This window comes from Balaenoptera physalus (assembly GCF_965194825.1).
Source record: "Balaenoptera physalus genome assembly, chromosome: 5".
Lineage (NCBI taxonomy): Eukaryota > Metazoa > Chordata > Mammalia > Artiodactyla > Balaenopteridae > Balaenoptera > Balaenoptera physalus.
This window is the reverse complement of record NC_138884.1, coordinates 64,103,050-64,130,817: the sequence shown is the minus strand read 5'-3', so window position 1 is coordinate 64,130,817 and position 27,768 is coordinate 64,103,050.

Genomic DNA, 27,768 nt, shown 5'->3' with positions numbered 1-27,768 from the left:
TTATTCTCTTGTGGAATGGAGGAAAAAAAATTTTCCTTATAAAAAGGTCCTCATTCTTAAAAAGTTTAGGAGAGAGTAGGTTAAAGATCTCCTGTCTTCTCCTTGGCTGCCTTGTGAATAAGCCCTGTCTTCACTGCAAACCTCGGATGTCTCAGCGTTTTGGCTTGCTGTGTTTCTGACAAAGGGAACCTGGCTCGGATAAATCACCAATCAAAGAAAAATCCAAGACACCAGTTAGATTTTTACCACAGTTGTCTATGCTGTGTGGCTGACAGGACCTTGGGCCTCCAGTGGGATGTCAGGCCTGAGCTTCCGAGGTCGAAGAGCTGAGTTCAGGACATTGGACCACCAGAGACCTCCTGGCCCCACGTAATATCAATCGGCGACAGCTCTCCCAGAGATCTCCATCTCAATGTTAAGACATAGCTCCACTTAACGACCAGCAAGCTCCAGTGCTGGACACCCCATACCAAAAAACTAGCAAGACAGGAACACAACACCACTCATTAGCAGAGAGGCTGCCTAAAATCATACTAAGTTCACAGACACCCCAAAACACACCACTGGACGTGGTCCTGCCCACCAGAAAGACAAGATCCAGCCTCATCCACCAGAACACAGGCACCAGTCCCCTCCACCAGGAAGCCAACAGAAGCCACTGAACCAACCTTACCCACTGGGGGAAGACATCAAAAACAACAGGAACTACGAACCTGCAGCCAGCGAAAAGGAGAACCCAGACACAGTAAGTTAAGTAAAATGGGAAGACACAGAAATATGCAGCAGATGAAGGAGCAAGGTAAAAACCCACCAGACCAACAAATGAAGAGGAAATAGGTAGTCTACCTGAAAAAAGAATTCAGAGTAATGATAGTAAAGATGATCCAAAATCTTGGAAATAGAATGGAGAAAATACAAGAAACGTTTAACAAGGACATAGAAGAACTAAAGAACAAACAAACGATGATGAACAACACAATAAATGAAATTTAAAATTCTCTACAAGGAATCAATAGCAGAATAACTGAGGCAGAATAACGGATAAGTGATCTGGAAGATAAAAAAGTGGAAATAACTACCACAGAGCAAAAAGAATGAAAAGAATTGAGGACCGTCTCAGAGACCTCTGGGACAACATTAAATGCACCAAGATCCAAATTATAGGGGTCCCAGAAGATGAAGAGAATAGGAAAGGGACTGAGAATATATCTTAAGAGATTATAGTTAATATCTTCCCTAACATGGGAAAGGAAATAGTCAATCAAGTCCAGCAAGCTCAGGGAGTCCCATACAGGATAAATCCAAGAGGAAACATGCAAGACACATATTAATCAAACTATTAAAATTAAATACAAAGAAAAAAATATTAAAAGCAGCAAAGGAAAAGAAACAAATAACATACAAGGGAATCCCCATAATGTTAACAGCTAATCTTTCAGCAGAAACTCTGCAAGCCAAAAGGGAGTGAGAAGACATATTTAAAGAGATGAAAGGGAAAAACCTACAACCAAGATTACTCTACCCAGCAAGGATCTCATTCAGATTCGACGGAGAAATTAAAACCTTTACAGAGAAGCAAAAGCTAAGAGAATTCAGCACCACCAAACCAGCTTTACAACAAATGCTAAAGGAACTTCTCTAGGCAGGAAACATAAGAGAAGGAAAAAACCTACAAAAACAAACCCAGAACAATTAAGAAAATGGTAATAGGAACATACATATCAATAATTACCTTAAATGTAAATGGATTAAATGCTCCCACCAAAAGACACAGACTGGCTGAATGGATACAAAAACAAGACCCGTATATATGCTGTCTACAAGAGACCCACTTCAGACCTAGGGACACATACAGACTGAAAGTGAGGGGATGGAAGAAGATATTCCATGCAACTGGAAATCAAAAGAAAGCTGGAGTAGCAATACTCATATTAGATAAAATAGACTTTAAAATAAAGAATGTTACAAGAGACAAGGAAGGACACTACATAATGATCAAGGGATCAATCCAAGAAGAAGATATAACAACTGTAAATATTTATGCACCCAACATAGGGGCACCTCAACACATAAGGCAAATGCTAACAGCCATAAAAGGGGAAATCAACGGTAACAAAATAATAGTAGGGGACTTTAATACCCCACTTTCACCGATGGACAGATCATCCAAAATGAAAATAAATAAGGAAACACAAGCTTTAAATGATACATTTAACAAGATGGACTTAATTGACATTTATAGGACATTCCATCCAAAAACAACAGAACACACTTTCTTCTCAAGTGCTCATGGAACATCCTCCAGGATAGATCATATCTTGGGTCACAAATCAAGCCTTGGTAAATTTAAGAAAAGTGAAATCATATCAAGTATCTTTTCCGACCACAACGGTATAAGACTAGATATCAATTACAGGAAAAAACTGTAAAAAATACAAACACATGGAGGCTAAACAGTATGCTACTAAATAACCAAGAGATCACAGAAGAAATCAAAGAGGAAATCAAAAAATACCTAGAAACAAATGACAATAAAAACATGACAGCCCAACACCTATGGGATGCAGCAAAAGCAGTTCTAAGATGGAAGTGGATAGCAATACAATCCTACCTCTAAAACAAGAAAAATGTCAAATAAACAACCTAACCTTACACCTAAAGCAATTAGAGAAAGAGGAATAAAAAACCCCAAAGTTTGCAGAAGGAACGAAATCATAAAGATCAGATCAGAAATACATGAAAAAGAAATGAAGGAAACAATAGCAAAGATCAATAAAACAAAAAGCTGGTTCCTTGAGAAGATAAAGAAAATTGATAAACCATTAGCCAGACTCATCAAGAAAAAATGGAGAAGACTCAAATCAACAGAATTAAAAATGAAAAAGGAGAAGTAACAACTGACAATGCAAAAATACAAAGGATCATGAGAGATTACTACAAGCAACTATATGCCAATAAAATGGACAACCTGGAAGAAATGGACAAATTCTTAGAAAAGCACAACCTTCCGAGACTGAACCAGGAAGAAAAAGAAAATATAAACAGACCAATCACAAGTGCTGAAATTGAAACTCTGATTAAAAATCTTCCAACAAACAAAAGCCCAGGACCAGATGGATTCACAGGCGAATTCTGTCAAACATTTGGAGAAGAGTTAACACCTATTGTTCTCAAACTCTTCTAAAATATAGCAGAGGGAGGAACATTCCCAAACTTATTCTATGAGGCCACCGTCACCCTGAATCCAAAACCAGACAAAGATGTTACAAAAAAAGAAAACTACAGGCCAATATCACTGATGAACACAGATGCAGAAATCCTTAAGAAAATACTAGCAAGCAGAATCCAGCAGCACATTAAATGGATCATACACCATGATCAAGTGGGGTTTATCTCAGGAATGCAAGGATTCTTTAATATATGCAAATCAATCAATGTGATAACACCATATTAAATTGAAGGATAAAAACCATATAATCATCTCAATAGGTGCAGAGAAAGCTTTCAACAAAATTCAATTCTGATTTATGATAAAAACCCTCCAGAAATTAGGCAAAGAGGGAACTTACCTCAACTTAATAAAGGCCATATATGACAAACCCACAGCCTACATCATTCTCAATGGTGAAAAACTGAAACCATTTCCACTAAGATCAGGAACAAGACAAGGTTGCCCACTCTCACCACTATTATCCAACATAGTTTTGGAAGTTTTAGCCACAGCAATCAAAGAATAAAAAGAAATAAAAGGAATCCAAATCAGAAAAGAAGTAAAACTGTCACTGTTTGCAGATGACATGATACTATACATAGGGAATCCCATAGATGCTACCAGAAAACTACTAGAGCTAATCAATGAATTTGTTAAAGTAGCAGGATACAAAATTAATGCACAGAAATCTTTTGCATTCATATACACTAATGCTGAAAAATCTGAAAGAGAAATTAAGGAAACACTCACACTCACCACTGCAGCAAAAAGAATAAAATACCTAGGAATAAACCTACCTAAGGAAACAAAAGACCTATATGCAGAAAAGTATAAGATGCTGATGAAAGAAATTAAGGATGATACAAACAGACGGAGAGATATACCATGTTCTTGGATTGGAAGAATCAACATTGTGAAAATGACTATACCACCCAAAGCAATCTACAGATTCAGTGCCATCCCTATGAAACTACCAATGGCATTTTTCACAGAACTAGAACAAAAAATTTCACAATTTATATGGAAACACAAAAGACCCTGAATAGCCAAAGCAATATTGAGAAAGAAAAAGGGAGCTGGAGAAATTCAGCTGCTGGAGTTTAGACTATACTACAAAGCTACAGTAATCAAGACAGTCTGGTACTGGCACCAAATCAGAAAAATAGATCAATGGAGCAGGATAGAAAGCCCAGAGATAAACCCATGCACATATGGTCACCTTATCTTTGATAAAGGAGGCAAGACTATACAATGGAGAAAAGACAGCCTCTTCAATAAATGGTGCTGGGAAAACTGGATGGCTACATGTAAAAGAATGAAATTAGAACACTCCCTAACACCATACACAAAAATAAACTCAAAATGGATTAAAGACCTAAATGTAAGGCCAGAAACTATAAAACTCTTAGAGGAAAATATAGGCAGAACACTCTATGACATAAATCACAGTAAGATCCTTTTTGACCCACCTCCTAGAGAAATGGAAATAAAAACAAAAATAAACAAATGGGGTCTAATGAAACTTAAAAGCTTTTGTACAGCAAAGGAAACCATAAACAAGATGAAAAGACATCCCTCAGAATGGGAGAAAATATTTGCAAATGAAGCAAATGACAAAGGATTAATCTTCAAAATATACAAGCAGCTTATGCAGCTCAATATAAAAAAAAACCAAACAACCCAATCCAAAAATGGGCAGAAGACTTAAATAGACATTTCTCCAAAGAAGACATACAGATGGCCAACAAACACATGAAAGGATGTTCAACATCACTAATCATTAGAGAAATGAAAATCAAAACTACAATGAGAAAAACAAACAAACAAACAAAACTACAATGAGGTATCACCTCACACCGGTCAGAATGGCCATCATCAAAAAATCTACAAACAATAAATGCTGGACAGGGTGTGGTGAAAAGGGAACCCTCTTGCTCTGTTGCTGGGAATGTAAATTGATACAGCCACTATGGAGAAGAGTATGGCGGTTCCTTAAAAAACTAAAAATAGAAGTACCATATGACCCCGCAATCCCACTACTGGGCATATACCCTGAGAAAACCATAATTCGAAAAGTGTCATGTACCACAGTGTTCATTGTAGCACTGTGTACAGTAGCCAGGACATACAAGCAACCTAAATGTCCATCGACAGACGAAAGGATAAAGAAGATGTGGCACATACATACAATGGAATATTACTCAGCCATTAAAAGAAACGAAATTGAGTTATTTGTAGTGAGGTGGATGGACCTAGAATCTGTCATACAGAGTGAAGTAAGTCAGAAAGAGAAAAACAAATACCATATGCTAACACATATATATGGAATCTAAAAAAAAAAAATTGGTTTTGAAGAACCTAGGTTTAGGACAGGAATAAAGATGCAGATGTAGAGAATGGACTTGAGGACATGGGGAAGGGTAAGTGTAAACTGAGACGAAGTGAGAGAGTGGCATGGACATATATACATTACCAAATGTAAAATAGATAGCTAGTGGGAAGCAGCAGCATAGCACAGGGAGATCAGCTCTGTGCTTTGTGCCCACCTAGAGGGGTGGGTATAAGGAGAGTGGGAGGGAGATGCAAGAGGGAGGGCATATGGAGATATATGTATACATATAGCTGATTCACTTTGTTATACAGCAGCAACTAACACAACAATGTAAAGCAATTAGACCTCAATAAAGATTAAAAAAAAAAAGATAGTAAGAAGAATAGGACAGAGAACTTGGCACATAGAGCTGTTTTTAAGAAAAATCAATCTTGAGAACCCCAGAATTTTTCTATTGTATGGAAAATATATATAAAAGTTTTTACTGACCTTTTAAATTTTATTCCTCAATAATAGGGAATACTCTACTTTTTAATAAGAATTTTATCAGAAGAAAACTTTGTATAGAGAAAAATTATAGGCTTTGGAAGAAGAAAGCTTAGAATACCATATTATAGACTTTTAATGTTTGTTTGTTAACTCATTGATTATCTCTTCAGAAAGTTATAAGTTTAGCTAAGGTAGGGAGAATGACTACTTGCTTCACTAATATTTTCCAAGAGCCTAAATCTTTCCCAGGAATTTAAAAAAGAGTGCACTAAATCTTTGGATTTAGAGTGCCCTAAACCAAAGTTTGCTAAAGAACAACCTTGTTAAATGTTATTAACCGTAAGAAATTTTCTCTGCCTAATAATATTGTCTGACTGCTTCTCTTCCCTCATTCTCAAAATTCCTAATTTTCCCAATAATGGAACCAATATTTCTGTGTGATTAGAAAGACATATTGAGTACTCAGCATAAGTGACAAAATAAACAATGAGTCTGAAGACTACTATGGTGATGACCATCGTTAAGATACACAGGGTAATCTTTCCACAACTTGTGATTTTCATTTTTGTGTTTGAACCTGTTCTTTTGAGCAGAAAGGACAGGGAAGCAAGTGTTAATATGAGCAAAATATAGGATACTCTCAGAAATACATATGGACTTGATGTTAAGTTTAAAAGTATATTTTGTTTTACATTAATTATGGACTCAGTGGACTGCTTAGCTTGTAGAACAACATGCAGAACTAGTGAATTAATATTTGACCTGCTTATTTTTCAGCATGTATGAATAATATAATACTAAAATCAAACTTCATTCATTCAGCAAATTTTTATAGATGACCTACTAGGCATAGTTGTAGGAATAAAAATCTCTTTCATTATGGAGATTACATTTTACTGAGGGGAGATAGACAACAAATGAAATATAATTAAAAAATAAAATACATAACTGGTAAAAAGGTAATAAGTGCTGTAGGAAAGGTAGAGCTAGGTAAAGAAGATCAGGAATGTGGGGTGTGTGTGAGAGATGGTGGTGGTGGGGCAGGATGCGATATTAAACAGAGTGGTCAGATTAGATCTACTGAGAAGGTAAAATCTGAGCAGGCTTGAAACAGGCAATGGTGTTAGCCATAGAGGTATCTGGGATGTTCCAGGCAGACGGAATGACCCTACGAAGGCCCTGAAGGAGGAGCATATTAGGAGGGCAGTGTGAATGAGGAGTAATGTAGTAAGAGTACTTCTTGGCGTTACGAGGACCCAGATCATATAGGGATGTGTAGGTCATTGTAATAATTTTGGTTTTTTCCCTCTGAGTTAAATGTGAGCTTTGGAAGTCTTTGAGTGGAAGACTATGATGATTTGGTCTAATTTCTTAATGGGATCCCTATGACTGCTTTTTGGAAAGTAAATTATACAGTACAAGGGTGGAAGCAGAGAGCCAAGATAAGAATTGATTCTAATCATTGAAGCACAAGGTGATGTTGGCTTGGACCAGAGTGGTGGAGGTGGAGGAAATGAAAAGTGTTTGAAGTTTGGATATATTTTGAATACAGAGTTGATAGGAGTTCCTGATGAATTGGTGGAATGTGAATGGAAAAGAGGTGTCAAAGATGGTTTCCAGTTCTTTAGCTTGAGGACTTGAGGGAGGGAGTTGTCTTCATCTGAGATGGGAAGGTTGCTGATATAGCAGGTTTTGAGGGGATGATTATTATTTCAGTTTTATGTTTTAGATGTTCACTAGTCATCCAAGTGAAGATGCAGGTTGGATATACAAGTCTGGAATTTTGGATAGAGGTCTGGGCTGGTGATGTACATTTGGCATTCTTCATCATAGAGATTATGCTCTGGGACTAGATGAGATTACCAAGGGAGTAAGTGTAGCTAGAGAAGAAGACCAAGAGATGATCACTGGGACACTCCCATATTAAGAGATCAGGGAGAAGAGGAAGACCAAGCAAAGGACACTGAGAGGAAGCAACCAGTGAGGGTAGGAGGAAAACCAAGAAAAAGTGGAGAAAAAGTGGTGTCCTGGGAGCCCATAGAAGTGTACCAAGATTTGTGAAGGGGATCAACTGTGTCAGATGTTGCTGATGGCTCATAAACAAGATAAGCAAATGAGCACTGAAAATTGATCATTGGATTAGCATTATGGAGGTAATTGGTGACCTTGATGCAAGAAATTTTAGGAGTGGAAGGGGCATGAGAATGGTTAGAGATGGTTTGAAAGAGAATGGAAGTAGAGGAGCTAGAGACAGTGACCACTGACCACTCTTTCAAAGATTTTGCTGAAAAGGGGCATAAAGAAATGGAAATATATACATGGTGAAGGAAATGGGATCAAGAGAAATTTTATTTTATTATGGAAAACTTTAAATATACATAAAAGTAGAGAAAATGGCTTAATAAACTTCTGTTTATCAATCACATAGATTTAAAAGTTGAACATTTTGCAAGATTTCATCTATTTTTCTGAAGCATTTAAAAATAGTTACAGGAAAATAATTGCCTTATGATATTCACAATGGAAAAATCATTTTAGATTTTTTCCATCTAAAAAATAAGGGCATTTAAAAAATGATCATCTCTAATGAAATTAGCAATAATTCTTTAATATACTCTAATACCAAGTTCATATTCAAATATCTCTTTTTGTCCTTAAAATGTCCTCAAAATGTCTTTTACAATTTTTTTTTGTTGTTATTGAACACAAATCAGATCAAAACCCTCACATTGCATTTGGTTATTATTTCTCTTATATCTCTTTTAATCTAGAATACCTTTCATACTCTGCTTTCCTTTTTAAATTTTTTGTGACATTGACTTACTGAAAGTACTGGGTCAGTTGTGCTATAGAATGTTCTACTAAGAGAAGTTTGTATATTTTTCAAATATTTTAAATTAAAATGTTGTGGACTTCCCTGGTGGTGCAGTGGTTAAGAATCCACCTGCCAATGCAGGGGACACCGGTTCGATCCTTTGTGCGGGAAGATCCCACATGCCGTGGAGCAACTAAGCCTGTGTGCCACAACTACTGAGCCTGCACTCTAGAGCCTGTAAGCCACAGCTACTGAGCCTGCGTGCCACAACTACTGAAGCCCGCGTGCCTAGAGCCCATGCTCTGCAACAAGAGAGGCCACTGCAATAAGCCCTTGCACTGCAACGAAGAGTAGCCCCTGCTTGCCGCACCTAGAGAAAGCCTGTGTGCAGCAGCGAAGACCCAATGCAGCCAAAAATAAATAAATAAATTAAAAAAAAATTAACATTTTGTGACAATTAGACTCTCATGCAGTTGTAAGAAATAATACAGAGAGATCCCTCATATATTTTACCCAGTTTCCCCCAATGGTAACAAATTGCAAAACTATATATGATATCATAACCAGGATATTTACATTGATACAGCCAAGAAAACTAACCAAGAAACTAAGATACCAAGATTTCCATCACAAGGGTTCTTCATGTTGCCCTTTTTTATAGTCACACTCACTTGCCTCCAGTACCATTGCCCTCCTTAACCCTGGTAAACACTAATTTATTCCCCTTTTCTATAATCTCATTTCAAGAATGTTATATAAATGGAATATAAATATGAAACATTTTTGGATTTTGCTTTTTCACTCAGCAAAATTCTTTGTCAATTCATTCAGGTTGTTGCATGTATCAACAGTTCTTTTTTAAAACAGTTATATTAAGAAGTAAGTCATAGTATAGATGTACTATAGTTTGTTTAATCATTTACTCACTGAAGGACATCTGGACTATCTCCACTTTTTGGCTGTTAGGAATAAAGGTGCTATATACATAGACGTTTTTGCACAAACATGTCCTCATTTGTTTGGGATAAATGTCCAGAGGTGTAATTGCTGAGACATATGGTAGTTGTATGTTTAAATTTTTAAGAAACTGCCAAACTGTTTTCCAGAGTGGATGCAACCTTTTATATTTCCACCAGCAATATATAAGTGATCCAGTTCCTCTGCATCCATGTCAACATTTATCATGATTTTTAATTTTAACAATTTTGATAGGTATAGAGAAGTACCCCGTAGTTTTAATTTGCATTGATTAATGGTGTTGAACATCTTTACATGTGTGCTAATTTGTTTTATGTCTATCCTCTGAAATGTCTGTTTATATCTTTTGTCTGTTTAATAATTGGATTGTTCTTTTTAACTGTTGAGTTTTGAGAATTCTTTATATATTCTAGATACTAGTCCTTTGTAGAATTTGTGTTTTGCAAATAATTTTCCCCCAGTTTGTAGCTTGTCTTTTCACCTTCCTAACAGTCTTTTCACAAAGCAAAAGTTTTAAATTTTGATGAAGGCCAATTTCTCAATTTTTTCTCTCATGGACCACACTTTTGGTGTCAAATCTAAGAACTCTGCCTTGACCTAGATTGTCTTATATTTTTTCATAAAAATTTTGTACATTTTATGCTATGATCCATTTAGAATTAATTTTTACATGAGGTAAGAAACTTAGGTTGAGGTTAATTTGTTCCTTTGGATTGCTAGTTGCTCCAGCCCCTTTTGCTGAAACGTCTATCTTTCCTCCATTGAATTGCTTTTGTATTCTTGTCAAAAAATCAGCTGGGCATATTTATATGGGTCTATTTCTGAGTTCTCTTCTGTTCCATTGATCTATGTGTCTTTTTTTCCTCCAATACCACACAATCTCCATTACTGTAGTTATATAGTAAGTCTTAAAATCAGGTAGAACTATTCCTCCCACACTATCTTCTTTGTGAAATTTTTTTTAGCTTTCTAGTTTCTTTGCTTTTCCGCATAAACTTTAGATAATCTTGTGTATATCTAAATAAAAACCTTGCTTTGATTTTGATAGGCTTTGCTGTAAAACACTATATCAATTTTGGAGATAATTAACATCTTTACTATGCTGAGTCTTCTAATCCACATAGCATGTCTTTCCATTTAATTAGATCGTCTTTGATTTCTTTCATCAGTGTTGTGCAGTTTTAAGCATACAAATCCTATAAATATTTTGTTAGATTTACACTTAAGTACTTTCTCTTTTTTTTTTTAGCAATTGTAAATAGTTTTATGTTTTGATTTAGAAGTCCATTGTTCATTGCTATTATATAGAAATACAATTAATTTTTGCAGTTTATCTTGCATCCTGTGACTTGTTGGGCTCACTTTTTAGTTCTAGGAAGTTGCTTTTTATTTTTTTTCAGATTCCTTGGGATTTTCTATGTAGACAATCATGCCCTATTGGTCCTATTGGCAAATAGGTTCAGTTTTATTTCTTACTTTCCAATCTGTAAGCTTTTTATTTTCTTTACTTATCTGATTGCTCTGACCAGAACTTCATCACTATGTTAAATAAGAGTCATGAAAGTGGACATTTTTGTCTTGTGCCTGATATTAGTGGGAAAGCATTTAGTCTTTCACCATTATTTTATGTTTTTTGTAGATTTTTTTTTCAAGTTGAGAGTTTCTCTCTATTCCTATTTTCCCTAGAGTTTTTGTCATGAAACAGTGTTGAGTCTTGTCAAATACCTTTTTACATCCAATGATATGTAATGTTTCTACTTTAGTTTGTTAATATGGTGGATTATATTGTTTTTTTAAAAAATATTGAACCAGCCTTGCACCTCTGGCATAAACCTCACTGGATTTTTTTTTGTGTGTGTGGTTTTAAATTGCAATTTCAATTTCCTTAATAACTATGAGTCTATTCCAATGATTTATTTCATATTGTTTGAGTTGGGATAGTTTGTGTTTTTCAAAGAATTAGTCCATTTTGTCTAAATTGTCAAATTTATGTGTGTAGAGTTGTTGGTAGTATTCCCTTACCCTTTTGATGTCTACATGTACCTATATCCCGTTTCATTCCTGATATTGGTAATTTGCGTTTTTTCTCTTTTTTTCCTTTGTCAGTTTTCCAGAGATTTGCTAATTTTATTGATTTTTTTCTAAGAACATTGTTTTTTTTTCTTTTTTCATCTCATTAATTTTTGTGCTTATCTTTGTTATTTCCATCTTTCTGCTTGCTTTGGGTTTCCTTTACTCTTCTTTTTCTAAGTTCTTGCAGTGGGAGCTTAAATTATTATTAAAAAATTTATTTATTTTGTTTATTTTTGGCTGTGTTGGGTCTTCATTGCTGCACACGGGCTTTCTCTAGTTGGGGGGAGTGGGGGCTACTCTTAGTTGCGGTGCGTGGGCTTCTCATTGCGGTGGCTTCTCTTGTGGAGCACGGGCTCTAGGCATGCAGGCTTCAGTAGCTGCAGCATGTGGGCTCAGTAGTTGTGGCTCGTGGGCTCTAGAGTGCAGGCTCAGTAGTTGTGGTGCATGGGCTTAGTTGCTCCTTGGCATGTGGGATCTTCCTGGACAAGGGCTCAGACCCGTGTCCCCTGCACTGGCAGGTGGATTGTTAAACAATGCATCACCAGGGAAGCTCCCTGGGAGCCTAAATTATTGATTTGAGACTTTTTCTCTTTTCTAATGCATGCTTTTAATGCTATAAATTTCCATCTCACCACTGTTTTAGCTGTGTCTTACAAATTTCATGTGTTTTATTTTCATTTTCATTCCATGTATTTTTAAAACACCCTTTGAGAATTTCTCTTTGAGTTCTGGATTACTTAGAAATGTGTTGTTGAGCTTCCAAGTGTTTTGAGATACTCCTTTTCCTTATTGACTTCTAGTTTAACTCCACTGTGGTTGAAAGACATGCTATATATGATTTTTTAATTCTTTTAAATTTGTTGAGGTTTGTTTTATGGCACTGAATATGATATATCTTGGCATATGTTCTATGGGTCCTTAAAAAGAATGTGTCCTGCTGTTGTTGGAGTTTTCTATGAACGTTGACTAGGTCCTGTTGATGCTGGCATTGTTTACTCTATATCTTGTTTTTCTGCATAGATATTCAACAATTGAGAGAGAGGTGTTGAAGTCTACAACTGTAATTTTGACTTTTGAATTTCTCCTTTCAGTTTTTTTTCTTCACGTATTTTGCTTCTCTGTTTGGTACATACACTTTTAGGGTTGGTATGTTGTCTTGGTTGATTGACTCTTATATCATTAAACAATGTCCCATTCTGGTAATTTTCTTTGCTCTGAAGTCTACTTCTTTATCTGATATTAATTTAGCCACTCCTGCTTTCCTTTGAGTAATGTTTTAAATAATATTACATGATAGGCCTTTTTGCCGTTCTTTTACAGTTCATCTGCCTATATTGTCATGTTTGAAGTGAGTTTCTTGTAGACAACATATGACTGGATTATGTTTTTCAATCCATTCTGTTAATATATGTCTTTTACTGGTATATTTCGGCTATTTAGCTTTAAAGTAACTATGAGTATTTTAGGACTCAAGTCTGCCTTTTTAATGCCTTAATCAAAACAGCCTTCAGAAGTCATCTGGAGGCTAGAAGTCTGAGATCAAGGTTTCAGCAGGTTTGGTTTCTTCTGAGGCCTCTCTCTTTGGCTTATAGATGAATTTTTCTCCTTGTGTCTACACATAGTCTTCTCTTTATACATATCTGTGTCCTAATTTCCTCTTCTTATAAAGACACCAGTCACATTGGATTAGGGCCCACCTAATTACCTCCTCATAACCTAAGGTCTCTTTGGAGATCCTATCTCCAAATACAATCACATTTTGAGGTATTAGGTCAGGACTTGAATATATGAATTTTGAGGGGACACAGTTCAGTCCATATTTTTGTATTTTATGTTTGGTTTATATATATTAATATAAATATTTCATATTTATATTACTAACAGAATATATATATTTTATTTATATTATATATTTTATATAGTATGTACCCATACATACAATATTCCAGGTATGCTTGTATGTTTGTGTGTGTGAAAAATGTATCTGATATATATATCAACATTCATTGAAATGACTATGCTAAATGTTGATTGGTTTAAAAACACTTATGTTAGTTTGATTTTCATTTGCAAACACAGTCAAATATATATCAGAAAATTTATTTTTTAGTTAACAGTCATTCCCTGAAAGGTAATATTCCCTGAAGAAATATTTACTAGATCCCCAGAGCAGATACATTTCCAAATCTTAAGCTTTTTAGAAATTTCCTTTTACTTAAAAAGAAAACTGACTTTGACTATTTAAATATTGTTTGTCAAAGTTATGTTTGCATCCTGCACATAAAAATTAATATCTCAATATTTCCATGGAAGTATGATGTTCATGAACTCTTTTGATCTATAATAAAATAAAAAACCCTAAAGGACACCTCACTATGTAAAAGTTTAGAGGAAAACACTTTTCAATTGGACCAATTCACTTACTGAATCTAGAACCATGTATAATATAAAGTTTTTGGAAAAAGAAAAGACTAAATGATATGGTAAAACCCTCATAACTTAAATTCTTGTAGATTAGTATATTATACTAAAGCATCCTCTTCCATACCCAAAGGTATATGTCTGTATGTTTTCTTCAATACAGCTTGCCATGGAATAAGCTTCAATGAAAATGTGATAAATGGAGTGTGAAATTTGATGTGGCAAATACTTGGAGTATATTTTCTATTTATCTCAACTGTGTTTTTCTAACAGATTGAGCTATATAAAGATGCTGCTTTTGTAGACCAAAAAATTGAATATTGTCAATTTTACAACAGTTCAACCTATAGATTCAGATACATTTAATTTATTGTTTCTCCTTATTTGTCTATAAGGTGACAAAAAAGTGATTCTTGTAAACAAGAACTTGTTTACTAGGGAGATTGTTTGACTTCAAACTTCTGTTCAGTGTAAATTTCCTAAAATGAGAGATGCATGGCCTTTTGGAGATGGCAGGGATTTTGCAAATCACCCATTCTTGTTTCCTTATTTTAAAAAAGTGGAAATTGTAGTACAATATTTTCTCTTTAGAACCTTTCAAATCTAGGGAAGACAAACATTCTAGGTAGAGATTTCTCCTTTGGTTATCAGCAGCATATTTAGGTTAGGGTTTGAATTTGGATTAGGATTCTTTCCTGATCTCCTGAAGGAAAAGTAAATCATATAGGGCACTCTAACTTGCAACTCTTACTATCTTACAGCCAAAATCTAAGATCACTACAGTGACTTAACTATCTTGATTCACAAATGCAAAATTATGGTTAGTGAATAAAAATTAATTCTAAAGGCAAATGAACTAAGTGTGTATTTCTGTCATTCTCACTTGAGTTTTCAAAGGTGCAGATGTTCTTTCTACTTACAAAGGATTTTATTGATTTGGAAAGTAGTTATCCTCTGTGTGAGTGTGGGGTGTGTGTGTGTGTGTGTGTGTGTGTGTGTGTGTGTGTATCTTTAAATTCAAAAGAAAAATTAAACTTTGTAAACATCCAGATTCTTTATTCTCTAAGAACAATGCGAGACATTTAAATTCCACTTTCTCAAAGTGTTATGTGAACTGTCAGTTGAAAAATAGACTACTTATTCAACAGAAATTGGGTCTTAGGTGGGAGCTGACATGAGGAATAGAAAAACTTGTTTTGATTTCTGCAACATGCCTTAATTTTCCAAAGTTTTATTTATTCACCAAGTGTATCTTGAAGCCATTCAGGTGTGATAAAGGTAAGATGTAATAATGGTAAGGTGTAATAATGATTTAGCAGTTTTAGAAAGTGTGGCTTGCTGATGAGTTTTACATAAAAATTATTTCCTTGAAAGAATGAAATCAGGGTCTGTCTATACATTATTTCTCATATATCATTTATGAAGCCTAACAAACTGAGCAAGTTGACGTGGAAATAAAACACATTAATTAGAGACAAGGCCAAACATATTTTACTAGTTTTTGTTAATTAAATCATAAGGATTAACAGTCACCATTTAATAGAAAAGATTTCAGGGGTACTCTTATAGTTAAGTTAAATATTTATGTGAATGTATAAAGTGACTGATTATTGAATAAGTTATATTCTGCCCAATATTAAACTGTTCACCTAGAATCTAGACGTTGGCAACATCAAAACCAGAAAAGTTGTTTAAAAATTGTTAAAAACATGGGTCAGGCCCAATGGGTTTATCAAGGTGTGCATTTTGGAGTGACAGGAAGGACTGTAATTTGTACGTGAACATTTATCTTTGTGTGCTAATTTGATTAGCTTAAGAATCAAAAAATATTTGTCCATCTGTGTGCCATGGAACCAGTCAGCACATTTCTTTAACTTTCGGGACAGTTGCTATCTAAGCTTGTGGCACTGCTAATGGAAAGAAATAAAATTTTTTTGTTCTTGTTTCCAACTGAAATATTAAATCACACCAGTAAAAATGTATAGCAGTGAAACACTGTGATGTTTCAATGATTAACATTAAGACCTAAACTTTTATCTACCACTTCCTATAGGTAAAATAGCATATTATAAACATAAATATTAATGTCTCTGTAGCAACACACATCAAGAATAGATACATATAACTATCTTGTGTTCTTTCAATTTTCAAAGTGAAATTATCTTTTAAAAAGTAGAAAGCCCCAACTTTACTTCAGAAATTTCAGCAATTTATACATATACTTCTCATGAATGTTTTAATTGTGATGGAAATATTTCTCACAAAAACTAACAAGCAAAACAGACTCTAATGATTAAAATTTATCAATCATTCTTATTTTTCTTTTATTTAGAATATACATTGTTCCTTCTTCCATATAAAGTTCATTTTTGAGACTATAAAATACAAATGAAGCTACTTTAATGAATTTGGTCCCTTCATAAAATTTCCCTGAGGAGCAAGGGCAAGCCTCCTGCTGCCCAGCCCATTAAGCCCACCTGTTCTGTGGTGGTGTCCATGCCTGCTCTCTCCACAGAGGTTGTCCCTTTGACATCATCTCCCCGAGTGCTGTGCAGCACAGTCATTCTCCACCCATTTAGCTTACAAGATACTGTGACTTTTATGTGTTTTATGATAATGGTGTAATGATAATACTTAGCACTCATACAACTTTTCATCTTCAAAGCACTTTCTGAGCATTTCCTATTTGTACATTAGTAAAACATGAGCTGTATATATGCTGTTCCATAAATAATAATCATATGACCCAAGTTAAAACTCTCAGTTGTTGTGACTGAGGAAACAATAAGGTTATGTGGTTTGAGAAGGACAGTCAGCCTTTATTTAGTTTTGCATTTTGTGAATCTAAAGAGAGCAGCTGCCCTTCTTATTCCCTAGATTGTGGCAGTTTTTTATTGCTTTTTGGTGGAAGACCAATGCCTCTCCAAGTTCTCACCCTCCACCAGAACCTGAATGCTCTCCAACTCATAACTCTTGTCTCCTTTGACTCATATCATCCTTTCTGAATTCCTCCCTGAAATTTTTACTGCTACCCTAATACTAGCACTCATTAAAGAATTTTTCATTCTCTGAAATCCAAAGGGTGTTGATTTTTTATTAAAAGTATACATGGGTTTAACGAGCAATTTTTCAAATTTTTAGACAGCATTCTTATTCTTAGCAGCAAATTTAGATAGTGTTGTGGAGACTAGATTTGACACATTCTAATGTTTAGCCACTTGGAAGAAAACGAATTTGCCAGAGGCCAGGGACCAGCAGGAAGGGAAAATCCAGTTATGCTGGGAGAGAAGGCTTCCTTGGGTAACAGTCTTTGTTAAAGAGATTCAAACTTATATGGTCGAGTAGAATCATTGTTCTAACCTGTGCTTCCCCTCTTTTTTTCCTCCCAAACATGTAAAGGTCATCAGAGCAATGATATTTGTATCAGAATGAAAAACCATAACGGTGGTTCTCGTATCAATTATTAATAGGACCTGAATCAGAAACATTTGCACTCTTTAACAATTTCTACTTTAATTGTATTTATTTGAGCATTCTAGGCTAGGCTTTTGCACTTTTCTTCAAAATATCTAGTATGCTCTTCTCACTCACTTGTCTATGTAAATCTATTCATCATTTAAGATTAGGTCAGTCCCTAGTTTTTCCATGTGAGCCTCTCAAAATATACTGCTTAATCATTTGAAGTTCATAAAGTCATGGGATCTTGCACCTTCCTGAGTTCTTTGTGCCATCATGGTGTTTAAGTCCTTGAATAGAGAGACTTCACAGTGTATTGAGGCAGTGAGATCCTGAGGTAGCCTTGCTGAGTGTGATGGTGACTGAGAAGAGTGAGGGATAATATGCTATTTATTCTATGCTTCTAAGCACTGTGTAGAAATGAACGTGTGAGAAAGCTGACTGACCTGTAGATTGTGCCAGTGAGGTGACAGTCTGGACAGATTATGACTGTAGATCAGCCCCCTCAACCCAGTGCTTTGATACTATGTAAGCTGGGTCGCCTGGAACTTAGAGAAGAGGGAGGAGTATGGTAACTCGCTTGAGAAAACCCCAGACTGCCTAAGAAAAGCCTGAATTGGCTAAATCTACCAAAAATAGAGTATACAGCTGAAGTCATTAGGCAGAATGGGAGTTTGAAAGAGATATAATTAAGAAAATTACTTTTCTGGGGGGTATACTTGAGTTTATGGCAAGAAAATATCGTACCAGCTAAAGAAGCACGTTTGAGTATGAGCTTTAAAAGGCAGATTTTAAGTTATACAAAAAGAGGTTTTCAAACTAATTTGAAAAGGTTCATGCACCCCAAAGTTCATAGCAGCATTATTTACAATTGTCAAGATATGGAAGCAACCTGTGTCCATCAACAGATGAATGGATAAAGAAGATGTGGTATGTATATAAAATGGAACGCTACTCAGCCATAAAAAAGAATGAAATTTTGCCATTTGCAGCAACATGGATGGACTTGGAGGGTATTATGCTAAGTGAAATAAGTCAGACAGGGAAAGATAAATACTGTATGATATTACCTACACGTGGAATATAAAAAATACAACAAACTAGTGGATATAACAAAAAAGAATTAGACTCACAGATTAGAGAACAAACTAGTGGTTACCAACGAGGAGAGGAAAGAGGGGAGGGGCAATTCAGGGGTAGGGGATTAAGAAGTACAAACTATTATGTGTAAAATAAGCTACAAGGATATATTGTACAACACAGAGAATATAGCCAATATTTTATAATAACTATAAATGGAGTATAACCTTTAAAAATTGTGAATATGTAAAGCAACCATACTCCAATAAAAATTAATTAAAAAATTGTGAATCACTATATTGTATACCTGTAACTTATATAATATTGTACAGCAACTATACTTCAATAAAAATTTTTTTAAAAAGCAAAAAACGGGGGTTTTCATAAAAGTATTAGTTTTTAAGCAATGAGCATCAAGGAAAAATATAGGGTCATAGCTTTAAAAAACTATATAGAAGAAAGATTCCATAGAAAGGGGCTATATGGAAGTTACAACTCTAAGTTTCTTTTTAAATGCCATAATTTTATGTGTTTGAAAGTGTTTTCTCTATATATCTAACATTTGTGATGATGTACACTAGAACACTTTCAAAAACTAAAAATATCTCTTTTTTTCTTATTATAAATCTAAGTGTCCACTTTAAAAGCTATCATTAAAAATCAATCAATCATTGGATTGAGATGAGAATTATTTAAAAATGAATTTTTAAGTAAATATTAATGGATGCATTGACATATAAAGTAAGTGAAAACCTAAAACCTTTTGATAATTATCATGAAACAGCATAAACTAATGTTAAAGATAAAATACAAAGTGAATAAGGCAGAATACAAAATTGTTCTGTATTGTTGGAGGAGGTCATGGAAAGGACATGACTGCCAGCTGACTCACAAGATGGACCTGGGCAACTGGAGGCTCCTTGCCCCTCTCCTGTCCCTGGGATGTATGTTCTGCCCACTATTCCCACAGTGGGAGCCATTTTCAAGGACGCAGCCTTGAGAGAGCAATCTGTTGCTGAGATCATCTGGACTGTATATGTGACTGAGCTCAGTTAAGGCCTCTAAATACTGTAAACTTTAAAGATTTTGGTGGACAGGTGTGGAGATCTGCTCTTCTTGTGGCCACCCAAGACAAGCCTTGAGTGTAAGTTCTCTTGTTTACTAAAATTGCCACCTACCAGTCTGAGTTGTTCTGCCTCTTTCTTCAGTCTGTCCTTTCCTTCTGTGTACAGAGGCCAGTTTGGGAACCAAAATTATGATTACAAACTAAGTAAAATTATACATATATTTGGATGAGAAGTGGAAGAGAATATGAGAAAGTGAAAATTGATATTATTAGCAGTCACTGATTTTTTTTAAAGCTTTTCATTCTTTTCCATTATTATAACGTTGTTTACACAATACATTCTTTTAAAGTGTATATTTTTAAAAATTATGACTTATTCATGTATAGCCAATTTTAACATTTCAGGTGAAATTTTAAAATGGATCTCTCTCTTTTTTTTAAAAAAACATCTTTATTGGAGTATAATTGCTTTACAATGGTGTGTTAGTTTCTGCTTTATAAAATGGATCTCTTTTAAAAATAAGTATAAAATACATGTTATGCACTTTTCTGTCTAGTTTTCAAATAGAAGACATTTAATGAAGGGAAAGTTTGAAAAATCACAAAGGATAAAACATAAAGGTATTTCAACTTTAAAAAGTACTTGGGAAAGTATAAATTTTATTGGTTTTTAAATTTAATAAATAAGCCATTTCAAAGATACTGTTCTATGCAAAAATTTTTATTTAGAACAACTTAGATGAGGGCTAGTCTAAGAGGTAATCCTGGAATACATGCAATTCATGATTTGAAAAACAGTATTATGGATTTTCTTAATGAATATATATTGTGTATACTCACTGTTGATAATTCTTATTTTAACTAATTTTGTAAAAATTGTTTAACTCGTAAAAACTAATTAGTCAAATTCTCTATTCTTATCTGAGAATACTTTCTTTGATCTTTTTGTTAATGTTCATATTATTGTGTTGCTATGAATATATGTAATTCCTTTAAGTTCCATAATTGTATATGTTTGAAAGTATCTATGTCTCTGTGTCTGTATCTCTGTATGTACTTGTCTCATCCATTAGCTCTGTAACCTTTAGTAACTCAGGCTGCACACTTGGAAAATTTTTGACAGAATGTTTATTAAAATTTAGAACAAATGTATTCTAGATTTTTTTTTCGAAATGTACTTTGAGTTTGGAGGCCATAATAAAAAAAATGACTACATGTAAGATAAAATTTTTTGTGGCTACAATCTCCATCCACTTTGAGAAAAAAAGTTAATTTTTCCTTCAATGCCATTGAATTTGAACTTTCATTCATTCATGTATACAAACATTCAATGAATGTCTGTTATCTGTTACGCATCATGATGGGATATCTGAGATGAAAGGCAACTATGTCTTAATTTATTGAAAATTTAAATGCTGTAAGAATTTTGTGGAAAGTCTGTGTACATCTGCTGTGTGATTGTGTAAATCTCATGAGAAACCTGTGACATAAACTGGTCATAAGGTTAATTGCTATATATTTTTGTTTCCTCAGTCCCAATGATTATATCATTCACTATTATTGAGTTCCATAAGAAACCTAACCTGTAAATATACATACACACATCTTGCTTTCTTAAATGTTAAAAACTTACTTGAACAATTAAAATCCAATATGTCAAAATGTAGGATCCGATTAAACTTTTCCATATGTATGTAAGTAATTTGAAATATATACTCACATATTAGTAAATATTTTCTTTTAAGTGTTGGATATCAAGTCTGCTTGAGGCAAATATTATCCTGGAGAATATTCTCATAGACTATAGGTCCTCTAGTTCTTATTCCTCCTTTTTCTTTGTCTCATTTATGAGCCTGTTTATTTGGTCCAATTTTAAATTATTATTTAAAAATTTTCAATTTTAGTTTTAAAATCTAAGAACGTATTTTAGAGGAGTATAATAAAAAAAAAATCTTATTTTTGAGTCAGGGTAGAAGAATCCCTCTAATTAGAGGGGTCCTTCTCTGAAAGAGTTATTCTAACTTTCTTAATGTTTGCCTTGAGTTGAGTCCTACAATTATATCTCTAAGCTGGCATTTATCTAACAGATTACATGAATCTACAGAGAAATGAAAGTCACACTTACATCTGGGTATCTAGAAAGGAAGTCTTCATTTCAATCTCATGCCATTGCTACTGACCCTTTGGAGTCAGGCCCCAACAAGGGTCCTCCTGACCGATGTCTTACTCACCAATATAATGAGACCGAGTTTGGTTCAGAAGCAAAGGAAAGCGTTATTCTAAGATCCAAGAACGGAGAGTTTCGAGCTCCAGCTCTAGAGTATACCACTCTCCCTGACAGACCGGCATCAGGGCTGCTTTATAGGATTCTCACAGGCCGGCAGAGTTCTCTCAGGTGGGCGCAGTTCTCGCGAGGTGGGCGCAGCTGTGCTGCTCACGCCCAGATCACAGTGCCGGGCGGGCGCAGCCTCTCTGCGCACGGACCTCCGCCGCCATCTTGGATTGGGGTGTCGTGTGCCGTGCTTCTGCGTACAGCCGCCAAAGTGTCCGGCACAGCGTTTTTATGCTGGGAGTGCTAACCCAGCGTGTTAGGTGCAAGACTTCTGCACGCAGCTTCTATAGACAAGTGAAACTAGACTAAGCGCAAAAGAAGGTAGACCTTATCACCTAGGTTCCATCGAATTTTTCTCAGGGACCCCAGTGGGCTTTGCCGGCAACACCATGGGTAAGTGTTGCCCTAAAGTTAAGGGCATTTCATTTTGCAATTGATGTTTCCTGAGCCAGGTTTGGAAAAATAATGACGTTACAGTAGATTTATATAAGACATGCTTGACAAGTCTTCTATAGAGAAAAGTTTTAGAGAAGGGATTGTAAAAATCTTCAGAGTTTTAGAAGAAAAAAGTTGTCTTGTTCTGATAAGTGCTACAAACCAAATGGAGATTTCTTTTTTTTAACCAGAATAATATAATTATATAGACCTTAACATCTGTAGGATGATTTTAAAGTTTGTTTTTTTTTAATTCGTCCAAGTATGTGGTATAAACAACTTTGGAGCTAGTGTTGATGAGTTCTTTATAATCCTGTTTTTATTGCGTATGATTTTGACAGTTCATTCAAATTTATGTCTTTCTCATAAAATTACTCTGTCAAAAGTAGAGAGAAGGTGGTATATTTAAGGTTGAAAAGAAACAAGGTTGCATCCTAAGCCTGTTCAGGACGACAAAATGTCAGTGAAATTACCCTGTGAGGATGCATAAAATCATCACAAAAGGAGCAAAAGGCAGGGTTTTTTTTTCAAGTGGCCCATATGAGTATGAGAGGTATTGAGTTAGGACAGCATTAGAACTAGAAAGGAAGTTTAAAAATTCAGAAAAAGCTACAGTAGTTTAAAAACTGTAACAGAACACTACTTCTGGCTGACTCACTTGAAACCCAGAAGATTTTACCAATACCTATTGTACCTTCCCTCTCAGCATCTGCTTTCATTGCATTGATATGTATGGAAGCTTTAGTTTTCTTTCCTTCCATCAAGGGAGTTTTATTGGAGGCAGTGGCTAGGGGGAGTTCAGAGGATGTATCAAGTCCCTGGGGTTGTCCACTCTTATAAGAGTTAAGGCCCAAAACGGAAGAACAATTTTATTATAATAAGGAGTTCAGTGAGATTTTAAGGAAGGGGTGTATTAGTACAAGCTGAATGAAATGTTCAAGAAATCTTCTGTTTACAAACAAACAAAACACACAACCTTTTACTAAACCATTTTTATTATTTCAAGTACAATTATTTAACCTGAATCATTTAACATGAATAATTTAACTCTGAATCATTTGATCTGGCCTCTTGTTACAAAATGGGATTTTATGTATCTTTTTATTTTACCCTCAAAAACTTATAGTTTAGGAAAATTAACTAATTGTGGAAGAAATAAAATCAGATATTTGAATAGTACCATACACATTAGAAATGTTTAAGTATAGTAACAATGTTAACACTAATAGGCGATCCTGCTAGCTGTTTAAAATTCAAATAAAAACAAGTTTTAAAAGATTAGTGTGGATCATGAACAGAAAGAAAATGCTTTTTTTCTGCTGTCTATCATGATATATACCTTAAAAAAAGAGTTTCATATATTTCCTTCAAAGATTCTTTCCTGAATGACCTGAGAATTATAGATTGCTTCCCCTCACCATGTTTGGAATGCCCACAGATGTTCTGCATCAGAGATGTGAGAAACAATACACATTTAGGAAAGCATGTAAAACATAAACGTACAACTTAATGGCTTGCTATAAAGCATATATCCATTGAAGTTTGCTAAGAAACCAGCCTTTCCCTTCATGATTACAATTCTACCCTGCTCCTCTAAAGGTAAATATAGCCTTGTATTTTTTGGTAATAAATTACTTGCTTTTTTAAAAAAATAGCTTTTAATGAGTAAGAATGAATTCCTAAACAATGTAGACCTTTAAACAAATAGTATAGTATGCATTCTTTAGTGACTGGCTTCTTTTGTTTAACTTTGTGTTTTTTTAAAGTTCGGCCTTGTTGTTAGGTGTGACTCTAGTCCATTCATTTTTGTTGCTGTATTGTATTCCATTGTATGAATATAACAAGATTTATTTATCCATTTTAGTGTTGATGGACATTTGGTTGTTCCACTGTTTGGCTATGAAGAATAATGCTGCTTTGAATATTCCTGCACATGTGCACCCATTTCTAGAGTATTCACTTTGGAGTAGACTTGCTAGATCATAGGATATGCATATGATATCCTTTATTTGATAATGCCAATTTTTTTTCCAAGTTAAAGCAATTTACACTCCTCCATCCTTACCAGTGCTTGATATCCTCAGACTTTCCATTTTTATCCATTGGTAAGTGTGTAGTTGTGATACATTACAGTGGCTTTATTTTACATTTCCTTATTTCTAATAAGCTTGAGCCCCTTGTCTTACATTTATTGGCCATTTAAATTTCCCTTTTGTTCTGATATGCCTGTTCCAATCATTTGTCCATTTTTCTATTGAGTTATCTTTTTCCTTTTGATCTGTAATCATTCCCTACACATTCTAGATACAAGGTATTTGTTATGTGTATTGCAAATATCTTCTCACTCTGTCATTTTACCTTTTTATTCCTTAATAGTGTCTTTTGAATAGAAAGTTCTTAATTTTAATAAAATCAAATTTAACTTGCCTTTAAATCCCTTTTTGTTCTGATGCTAAAATCACTCTTTCATCTTCTTTAGATATCAAAATATTTCTTGATCATTAAGATATTTCCTTATATTTTCTAAAAGCTACATTTCCCACTCCCTCTTCTAGTCATCCAATATGGCTTTTGTCTCCTACTTCCCTGAAATTGTAAATGCCGTCAGATAGATATTTCAGGTCTCAATCCCTCCCCTGAGCTACAGATGTGTGTTTATAGTTGTTTACCTCACCTTATTGCTTGCAAATTTCAAACGTAACAGATTCAGAAAGAAACTGTTATAGTTTCCCCACACCCCAATCTTGCTCCTCCCAAATTTCCTATCTCAGTGGTTCAGGCCCAAAATTTGAGTCAACCTAGATCTCTTCCTTTCCCTCAGTCCCTAAATCTAGTCTATTAGAAATTCCTATTGTTTCTCCCTACAAATATTTTCTGAATTCCACTGTTTGTCACCATCTTCACTGTTAGCTCCTTAATCCAAGTCAGTCCCATTTTTTCCCTGGATTACTGCATTATTCTTCTGACTCATCTCCCTTCTTTTGTCCTCTTGTAGCTCTTTCTCTTTAGGGTAGCCAGTGTTACCAAACCAAGTTCATTTGCCTGATGCACAGCAAGTCAAATGTCGAGATTGCAGAGGGTTGCAGCAGAGAAAGGGTGTATTTGTTGTTGAACTCAAGTTTGTGTGCCTGATGCACAGTGAGACCAAACAAGCTGACACATTGGAATTTGAGGCAGAGAAAGGTTTATTGCAAGGGCCAAGCAAGGAGTATGGGAGGCTCATGCTCAAAACACCCAAATTCCCCAGTAGTCTTCTGGGAAGAATTTTTAAAGACAAATTCAGGGGGAGGGCTGCAGGATGCATGATTGGTTGGTGGTGAGGTAACAGGGTGGTGGTCCAGGAATCTCAGTCATCAGCCTTCTGGTTCTAACTGGTCTGGGGTCAGTGTGCTTATGCTCAGCCTGAAGTTACCACCCTCCACCTGGGTGAGGGCTTTAGTTCCTGTCAAAGAACTCAAAGAAAAGTATCAGATTGTTGTGTATATACTTTGAGGAGGAACTAGTTTTCTGCTTTATCACTGCACAGTTTACTCTTCACTGCTTTTCCTTTGTTTCTGTATTCCCTCACCTCCTAATTAGTAACTGTTTGAATCTGCTCTTTGGAAATCAGGGAAGGCCTATGAGCAAGAAACAGAGGGGACATGGTAAGACTTTTGTGCCTAGGAGGACCCCATAGGGTCCTTCTCAGTGTCAATCCCCCATTTTCTTTGATACTTCTCAATCTTGAGGGGGAATGGGTATGGGGCAAAAAAGGGAACAAGTTTTGGATAGAGAGGTTAATCATAAACTCAGCAGAGGAACCCAGCTTTAGGGGGACTGTTTCGTATTCATGAGACAGCCAAGTGAGGAGATGGGAGAACAAAATCTCAAATCGGCCTCCCCAAAGGAAGGAGGGAGAGGCTTGGGATATTTATGGGATAAAGAAGCAGGGTGGTCTGAGGTGTGGAGAGCATGGGGAAAGATGATTGGAAATAAGAAAAAGGTGAGGTAATCGTGGTGCTGCACAAGTGTAACTAAGCTACAGGCTTCTTCACAGAACTCATGATCAGAAAATGGTGGTGTTGGCATGTTCTGAGGGTGCCAGAACACCTAGCCCTCTGACGTTAAAAGGTCACCAAGTGGTCATTCAGGCATGCGCAGTTGGAGGGTCAGTGGTCCCAACCAGTCTTAATTGGCTGGAGCTTGAACTGGACACAACTTGGGCAAACATCTTATTGTTTAGGTTACATGACACTTGGAGGGCATGCACATTTTTGTAGTAACAATTAAAGGGAGCTTGATTAGTGAAGGCAGGTTACAGGTTAACGGATCTAACTGATGATTAACCTTGGTTTCACCAGTTTTATCTTTAGAAAATAGAAAATTGATCATATAATTTCCCTTCAGAATTTTGCCTTCACATTTAGAATAAAATCAAAACTTCTTTAGATGGCCCCCACGCTTACTTCAACCTCTTCTAACACTAGTCTCTCTTTTATTAGTTTTGCTCTAGCCACATTGACTTCTTACTGTTCCTCAAACCCACAAACTTGTAGTCACCTCAGGACTTTTACACTTGCTTCTTCCTCTGCCTTTCTTGTTCTTTCCTTGAAGTTGACTTGGCTAGCCTACAGTAGTGCCTGGCAAATTGTCAGTGCTCAAAAGCTATTGATAAACAAATGAATGGGTAAAAAAATGAATGGTTAGATGGATGAATTTTGCAGGGAAAAACCCTTTATTAATACTATATCAACAGATTTTTATTGCATAAGTAATTTCAGTCTAAGTTGTATGATTGGAGGTAGGAAAATGCCTGAGCTCTGTCTGCTTTTTGAATTAATTTCTCATTTCATTCAGTTCTCTTTTTCTCCAGAATGGTTTTCTACTTAATTTGAATTCTGATCAGTTTGATTTCTTTGCTCTGGATGATTTGTGTCATGGTTGTGCACCAGATTAAACAAACAGATATCCTAATATGCTGAAATTCTTCTTTTTCTCAGATGTTATGCTCCCTCAAAACTATTTGCTTATCATGGGTAGAATCTTAGTCTGGAAATCACCATGGAAATAATCTGCTTTTAAGCCTGACCCATTGCAGAAA